The sequence below is a fragment of the Lipotes vexillifer genome, unplaced genomic scaffold, assembly GCF_000442215.2.
Source record: "Lipotes vexillifer unplaced genomic scaffold, Lipotes_vexillifer_v1.1 scaffold1673, whole genome shotgun sequence".
NCBI lineage: Eukaryota > Metazoa > Chordata > Mammalia > Artiodactyla > Lipotidae > Lipotes > Lipotes vexillifer.
Window position 1 is genome coordinate 621,208 of NW_006794774.1, and position 9,227 is coordinate 630,434.

Consider the following 9,227-nt stretch of genomic DNA (forward strand, 5'->3'; position numbering starts at 1 on the left):
GATAGCTTAAATGTGCATTCCCCCAAAGTGAAAGCATTATTTCAGAGGGTGATTTGTTGCCATATGCTTTCTCGCCTATTCAAGTTCTTTCCCCCCCACTATTTACAATTAACTGGAGAACAAAAGATTGGGAAGGATCCCAGAAATGATGTCATTCAGTATGTCCATTATGTGCTACTGCATAATAAGCCACCTCAAATTCAGTGGCTTTCAACAATGATGTATTATGCTCCTGATTCTGCACTCATGTGGGCAGTTCCTCTGCTCTCTGTGGTATGGCTGAAGCCACTCAGGAGGTTTATTCAACTGGGAGCTTAGCCTCTCTCCAACAGCCTATCATCATTGAGTCGTCTAGACCAAGCTTCTTTTTAGCACAACACCTTGCTTCCAAGAGGGAGAGTTCCCAACATACAAGCACTCATCAAGCCTCCACTTGGGTCATGCTTGCTAATGAACCATTGGCTGCAGCAAGTCACATGGTTGAGCTCAGTGTCAAAAAGCAAGATGATTTCCAAAACTACAATGAGGTATCACCTCACATGGGTCAGAATGGCCATCATCAAAAAATCTACAAAGAGTAAATGCTAGAGAGGGTGTAGAGAAAAGGGAACCCTCTTACACTGTTGGTGGGAATGTAAATTGATACAGCCACTATGGAGAACAGTATCGAGGTTCCTTAAAAAACTAAAAATAGAACTACCATATGACCCAGGAATCCCACTCCTGGACACATACCCAGAGAAAACCATAATTCAAAAAGATACATGCACCCCAATGTTCATTGCAGCACTATTTACAGGTGCCAGGACATGGAAGCAACCTAAATGTCCATCAACAGGGGAATGGATAAAGAAGATGTGGTACATATATACTGTGCAATGGAATATTACTCAGTCATAAAAAGGAATGAAATCGTGCCATTTGCAGAGACGTGGAGGGACCTAGAGACTGTCATACAGAGTGATGTAAGTCAGAAAAACAAATATTGCATAATATTTATTATATGTGGAACCTAGAAAAACGGTATAGATGAACTTATTTGCAAAGCAGAAATAAAGACACAGACGTAGAGAACAAACATATGGATACCCATGGGGGGGTGGGATGAATTGGGAGATTGGGATTGACATATATACACTACTATATATAAAATAGATAGTTAATGAGAACCTGCTGTGTAGCACAGGGAACTCTGCTCAGTGCTCTGTGGTGAGCTAGATGGGAGGGAAATCCAGAAAAGAGGGGATATGTGTGTATACATGTGGCTGATTCACTTTGCTGTACAGCAGAGGCTAATGCAACATTATAAAGCAACTATTCTCCAATAAAATTAATTTTTAAAAAAAGCAAGATGAGGGCTTCCCTGGTGGCGCAATGGTTGAGAGTCCGCCTGCCGATGCAGGGGACACGGGTCCGTGCCCCGGTCTGGGAAGATCCCACATGCCGCGGAGTGGCTGGTCCTGTGAGCCATGGCCACTGAGCTTGCGCGTCCGGAGCCTGTGCTCGGCAACAGGAGAGGCCGCAACAGTGAGAGACCCGCGTACCGCGAAAAAAAAAAAAAAGCAAGATGATTGCACAGGGTGTAAACACCGGGAGGGGTGGTGTTACCGTCATTTATTGGGGAGCACCAATGTAGCAATCTACCCCAACCAGTTCTCCATCCAAGGGAAAGTATCTTAAGTACATACCTCAGTTATCGTTGAACATTTTAATAAGGTGGAACTCATTACCTAGCAAGACGCACCATTTCAATTTGAGACAATATTTATTAGAATTATTTATTTAATATTTATTAGAGGCTTCCTCTGCCTCCCTCTAACTTCCATTTCCATTAGTCCTATTCCTACTCTCTTGAGAAACGCAGGAAAAACACATTTGCTCTTTCTAAAGATAACACCTAAAAAAGAATGTAAAGAAGTTCCCATGTTTCTCCAAGTTCTTCCAAGTCCCCATATCTTTACCTTTCTGGACCCAGCATTCTCAGTTCCTTTTTATCAGTCTGGTCAAATCCGCAATGACAATGGTAAATTAGATCTATTTAAGATAAACTTGAATATTCTCTTAAATTTCTCACAGTAGGAATGCTAGCTCATTCAGAACAGGTGGACTAATTTTTAAAGCAACAACTAATAAGAGTCTTCCAAGACAATTACAAAAGACTCAAATTAAAACACAAAGAAAAGGAAAAAGAGAGGGAGCTCAAAATGGGAAGTTGGCAATGAAAGGTACATTGTTACCTTACGTAGGTTTGAGAACAAAACTAGCCTTGAACCTTTGCTCTACATCATGTGGGGGTCATTCAAATCACCTTTTTACAGGCTATAAGAAACCTTCAATGGTTCAGTTGGTCATATATTATCTTGAGGCAAACCACAAAAACAAGCCTAGGGAACTGGAACTTTCCAGTCCTCTGATCCAGTGATGGATCCAGAGGACTCCAGCCTGCAAGAAATGGTCTAAGTATGATTCTGATCCTATTCAGACATTCCTCCCAGGAACACTCTAGAATAACTGAGATTTCAAGTCTTTTGTGACAAACTCCAAAGGCTAGAGCAAACTACAACTACTCCTGCCCACCTCAGAATACCTCAGGATATCCTCAAACTCAAATATGGACATTACTTCTTGAGAACTTTCTGGATCTGGGTAATCACTCAATTAAATTGATTTGCCAGAGCAATTACAGGTCAGATATTTAGGTACCCTCACACTGAAACCAGAGAAACAGGAACACAAAGGACAGGTAGAACTTCTAATCCACTCTACAGCCAAAACGGTAAGGCCCTGCCCATGAAGTCAAGTCCCTGCTGTGGTATTAGCAACTATGGGCAATTTACTGATGGCACCTGGGCCTCTTCATCAATGGTAAGGAAGTACTTGGTAATCTGCAAGTTGTCTTTAGCCTCAAGTCTTGTTCAAGTCTCTATCAGTTCAGAACATCTCTCCTCTCTTCTAATTTGCTATTGTCGTAAATTGGGCTCCATGAAAATGGACTCTGAGACAAACATAAATACGTAAGAAATTTATTGGGAAAATTATTCAGCTCAAGGGAAGAGGAGGGAACAAAGCAGGATTTGGTGAAGGCAGAAGTTGGCTTCAACAAAGCCAAAGTCAACTCAGCTGATCCCCCAGGGAACTCAGAAGCTGGAATGACCCTTGTCCTGAGTTGAAATGAGAAGGCCAGGTCTTTATGCTCCTGCCTTGACATTCACAGGATGCAGGCTTCTCCAGAAAGGGATGTGACAAGGGCAGGCAGATCTCCTCTGCCAAGGCACTTCCTAAAGAGAGCTAAGAGGCATCTGCTGGTAACACTTCCAGCAGATGGGGAATAAGTCCTTCATTCCTGAAGGAAAATTTGGGCAACTTATCCTGAGCCCATTCTTTATATTTAATGCAATATTCTTTCCATGGCCACACGATATGATGCATAGCTGACCAAGACAAAGTTTGAACTTTATCTTACACAATTTGACTCATATTCTGTTCAGCCATGGTTTGAGACCAAGGTCTAACTCAGAATTCAGAGACCTTGAATTTCAAACTGACTAGGTTGCTTCAAATCAAAAATGTATGTCAGATTCACCAATCCATAAGATGCTCTTTCCTTTCTTCCTTCCTTCTGAATTCATAATGCAATGGTCCTTGGCGCAGATATGTAACAGAAATATCACTGTCACATCCAGTTGCATCTACTGAACAAGTCTATACTGAGAAATTAACAAATTCAAAGAACAGTTTATTGATTTTGAAACTGCCTGGTTTTTATCATAATTTCACTAAATCTGCAACATAAGAATAGGGTATAAAGATAATATACTGGTTTCCCTATTGTGTCCTTATCATATATAAACAAATAAACAAAAAAAATTTTCATTGTCAGCTTAGTCTGCCAAACCAATCAGAACAATTGTTTTGACACCAAGAAGAGTTTGTCTTCCTATCAGTTTATTTAAATATTTCACCCCAAATTGTATCTACTGAAAAAACAGAAATTAAAATAGTACATACACGCACACACATCCTCACTCACTGGCAATACAATAGCTTCCCTGCTTAAAATTAGCATTATCTAAAATCTGGAATTTAATTATTTCAAACTACCTTGATACCCTGTACTTAACATATCAGAGCACCAGACTAAAGTCTCTCAGTTTCTCTGAAATTCAAAACCTGCATTACACAGGCCATCTGTGAGTTATCTGGGGAGGAGAGTTGACTTACGTGATTCTGCTTCTCCAACATGCGTTCCATTTTTACTTCATTCAGTTCAATTCAACAAATCTTTACTGAAGAGCTACTGTGGCCAAGATGTGAGAGATTCAGAAGTTAACCCAATACAGATTCTACTTCGCAGATGTACATGAATGTGTGTGTATTCAGAATTTTATAAATTAATTATAGTAAGTTGAAGCATCTGAAAGTGAACTTTTTTATGTACCAAAAAACAGCAATCACATTTGGTTCAACCTAATAGAACTTAGAGGACAATGCAATTCTTTTTTATAACAGAATGACAAAGTATTATAGGAACCAGGAGAAGAAAATGTTCATTCTAATTAGGGGAATTAGAGAAGATTCATGAAAGATTAAAAACTTGTCTTGATGGGTCGGTTTCAGCAGATGACCAGAGATGGTTGGTGATAGCACAAAGGACCAGATCGTGTAAACACTTAAGAGATAGTAGAGTTTGGAGCTTAGTCTGGAAGGACTGGAAAACAACAGGCTCTTATTCTATCTGGAAGTTCCAAAAGCTCTGTCTCTGGAAGTCTGTTTCAACAAAAGTATTTGAGGTTTGTTTGTTTTATTTTCGTTTCTTTTTTTTTTTTTTTTTTTTTTTTAATGGGAAAGGATGGGAAAGAGTGGAGCCTCCTAGAATCAGGCGTACATGTATATGTGCTCTCTGCCATTATGGAGGGAAGATTTTTAGACCTTTGAACAGCTATGGAAATAAAATCCTGCAGCAGCTGTCTAGAGGGACTGAGATTTTTCCTTTTAGCTACCTGGAAAATGTAGAGTTGCTATTTCAGAAAAACAGATGATGAATCTCATGAAGTATATCTTTCATTTAGTCAATAAAAATGCCCACCCACCTATTCCACCCACACTAAACAACTGATAGGAATGAAATTTTGGCCTACACAGACTGAAAATAGGGCCAAAGCAAAGAAAGATACTAGAGAAGGATTAGCTGTAAACTCTTAATTTCATTTAGAAAGTTTTCCTTATGCAAAAGCATTTGTATAGCATTTTCAGACAAAATTAAGATGACTGGATATGCCCATTCATTCCTAAGATATAAAGCTGAGCTTACTCATTACTGTTTACTTAAGGAATGAATGTTGGTCAGAGCTCCCTGTTCATTATTTGTGGGTTTATGCTCAGTCCCTCCATTAGGGAATGTTCCTCCAGGCATCACAGACCACATCTGTGGGAATATAATCAAGTGTTGCAAAGATATATGATGTTTTTCTCAGGGAAAACAAGAAAAGCATTATGTACATGAAGTTACTTAGATTCATCACAACTCTTGAGAATACAACCCCACTCCATTACGCAAACTAATAGTGGGTCAGTATAATGCACAGTAGAAAAAGTGGCAGTGCAGGTTTAGGTCTATACTGTCCAATATGGTAGTCACTAACCACAAACAGCTATTAAGCATCTGAAATGTGCATAGTCTGAGTTGTAAATTACACACTGGATTTTGAAGGCTTAGTAAGAAAGTAAAATGTTTAATATATCATTAATAATTTTTAAATTAATTACATGCAGAAATGATAACATTTTGACATATTGGGTTAAATGAAATATATTGCTAAAATTAATCTCACCTGTTTCTTTTTACTTTGTTTACTGTGGCAACTAGAATATTTAAAATTACATATGTGGTTTGAATTACATTTCTATGGGACAGCACTGATCTAACAGTCACAACTCAACTTCTTTAAGCCTCAGTTTCCACTGCTGTAAAAAGGAGAAAATAACTATTGCCCTGTCTCATTGATCTGTTGTCACGATAGAAGAATTAATGTATAGGAAAGCCTTTTGTAAACTATTACACACTATATAAATATAAGTGACTATCAAGAAGAACAATTCCTTATGAAAAAGGCTGCATATTAAATAAAGGTGGTAAATACAAGTTGCAGCTACTCTGGCATAGCATTTTCATGTGCCAAAGAAAACTAAATGTGGATTTGCCCGCCAAACCTTTCAATTCTTTCAGTTTACATAAATTTGAAACACTAAGCACACCAAACCATCTGACAGGCACCATGATGGATGAACCCCTCCAAGAGCAGGATGATATTCCACGAGCACACTCAAGGGATGAAAAACTATCATCCTACTCTCAGAAGTCAGCCTGGCTTGGAATTCGAAAGGCTGTGGGATTAACATCCTCCTAGGTAGTAGGCTTATCAATGCAGCATTGACAGTAAACAGCCAGCCATCTGGACCCAGGGCTTGTGACCACTGTTGATTGTCAAAACATTGGAATTTTCTAACCTACAACAAAAATATAAAAACTGAGCCTAAATTGGAAAAAGCTAATATTCCTCACCTAGAAATTGCTTCCTATTTTCCACCTTTTTTTTAGAATTGCGTCTGACTTTCCTGGAAGTACAAGGTAAGGGTATAAGAAATCTCAAGGACTGTGAGGCTGAGATAAATGAAGAATGAAGGCATGAAGTCCACCCACACCTTAAAATAAAGGTGCCTTGAGATTCTCTCACCAGGCAGCACAATGTTCCAAGCGAACAAATTCAAAGTCCCCAAATACAGACCCAGGGAACAAGAAGTCAACCAATTTTATCTACCATCCAGCCTCATATTCTGACATATTATCTCACCTTTGACAGTTTGCACTGATAATATCAAAACAGTTGTAATTCTCCAAGCACATCAAGCCTCAGAACCTGTATATGTGCTAATCTGCTGGAATGTGCTTGCACTGCCCCCAGCGCTGTTTCCCTGGCAACCTCCTACTCCTTCCTTAAGAGTCAGCTAGTGTAACCTCCTTTGGGAATCTACCTCTGACACAAGCTACAACACTCGGACCTGCATTATAAACCTATCCTCCCTAAAATGCAAGCTAGTACATATGAAACACAGCATGGAGGTTCCTCAAGAAGTTACAAATTGAACTACCCCCATGATTCAGCAATCCTACCTCTGGGTATACACCCAAAGGAAACAAAATCGTTACCTTGAAAAGATATCTGCACTCCCATATTCATTGCAGCATCACTCACAATTGCCAGGATATGGAAACAGCCCAAGTGTTCATCAACAGATGAATGGACAAAGATGTGGTATGCATACACAATGGAATATTACTTAGACTTTAAAAAGAAGGAAATCCTGTCATTTTTGACAACATGAATGAACCCGAAGGGCACTATGCTAAGTCGAAATAAGCCAGATAGAGAACGACAAATGCCACATGGTATCACTTACATGTGGAATTGGAAAAAAAAAGAAAAAGAACTCACAGAAACAGAGAGTAGAAAAGTGGTTGCCAAGGGATTGGGCAGGGGTGAGAAGTTAGTAAAAGGGTACAAACTTTCAGCTATAAGGTGAATAAGCTCTAAGGATCTAATGTATAACATGGTGACTATAGTTGATAACACTGTACTGTATAGTTGAAATTTGCTGAAAGTAGAACCTAAAGGTTCTTACTAAATAAATAAATAAATAAGCTGAGGCACATGTTAACTCGATAGGGGAAATCCTTTCATAATGTATACGAATATAAAATCATCACATTGTACATTTTAAATATCTTACAATTTTGTCAATTATACCTCAATAAAACTGGGGGGAAAACCTATCCTCCCTATGTTCCTGTATGCAGCTTTCTATTTTACTGAGATCTTTTAACCACATCTTGTAATCTAGTCTAATGTGTTGCCAAGAACCTTTGCTCCTTGCTCCTTATGTGTCGGGGCAGGGGGACATCCACGAGAGTGACAACTCTTGGCCCCCCTCCACCACTCCTCACCCCTCTGCTCTTGACTGGCAGGTGAGTTAGAATAAACCAGCGACGCTCAGCCCTAGTTTCCTGGGGATGCCTGTTGCATTGGTGTCTTAGCAAACTCCTTTGACTGACCTTGGCCACAGTCTCCATATAACTTTATAGTTGTCATAAAACATTATTTTATCTCCCACTATCAGACCCAGATCCCCATGTCCATATCAGTTGGTTGCAAACACAGGTGGGGAAAAGGAGTATTATTTATTAGTCTCCTAAAACTCCTAATAGTCCTTGTACATTTAATAAATAAATGAATCTTGATGCAATACTACAGCCATAGGTGAAAAATAAAAAAGTCAAGCTAGGGAAGCACAAGCAGCTTAACACAGAACACCTGGAAAATACAGGAAGCCTGATGTCATGCCAACAAAGTCCTCCTTGAAGACAAGAGGTTAAACAATGACAATAACTTCTGTTATTGATTATAGGCCTGTCCCCTCACCTCCCTCTCTTTATGGCAAGGGCTGGGTGTTACCCATTTTTTTGCGTCCCCAAAATTAGTACCTAAATAGCAGGCATGCAAATAGTTGTTTAATTAATAGTTAAACTAAAGCAAATCATTTTGTTGTATACCTGAAACTGATATAATGTTACAAGTCAATTATATTTCAACGCTAAAAAGTAAAAAAGTATAATAATAAGCGCTAGCCTACACACATTTATGGGTTCATCCTGGGAGGAGGAGAGCACAGACAGAGCTAGAGTCAGCTCGTGAGAGCCAGGCTCCGAGCTCAGGTATAAGATGATGTATGGAACAAGCCAGGCAAAATGACATCCTATGAAAGAAGGTCCTGACTAAGCCTTGACAACGGTGGTGAGAAAGGGGCTTCTAAACTTCTAAAACCCTCAAGGCAAAGGGGTCATTAATATTTGAGATATTATAGAACAGTAATTAAGATGTGGGTTGAGCAGTTGAACTGACTGCCTCAAATCCTCCTAAGCCTTGGTTTCCTCCTCATTTATGAAAGGAGAAAAATGAAACTACTGACTTCGCAGGATTTTTGCAAGAATCAAAGAACTTAATTCATGTCAAGGCATTCATTAGTTCACACTTGTGACACAGGAAGTGCTGAACTCCTTGTAGGAGCAGCAACAGCAGCAACAGCAGCAGTAACAACAGAAGTAGCTTAATTTGGACATTCACACTTAGGAGAACTCAGATGTAGCATGAAAAAAGATTGCAAGGGAAAGA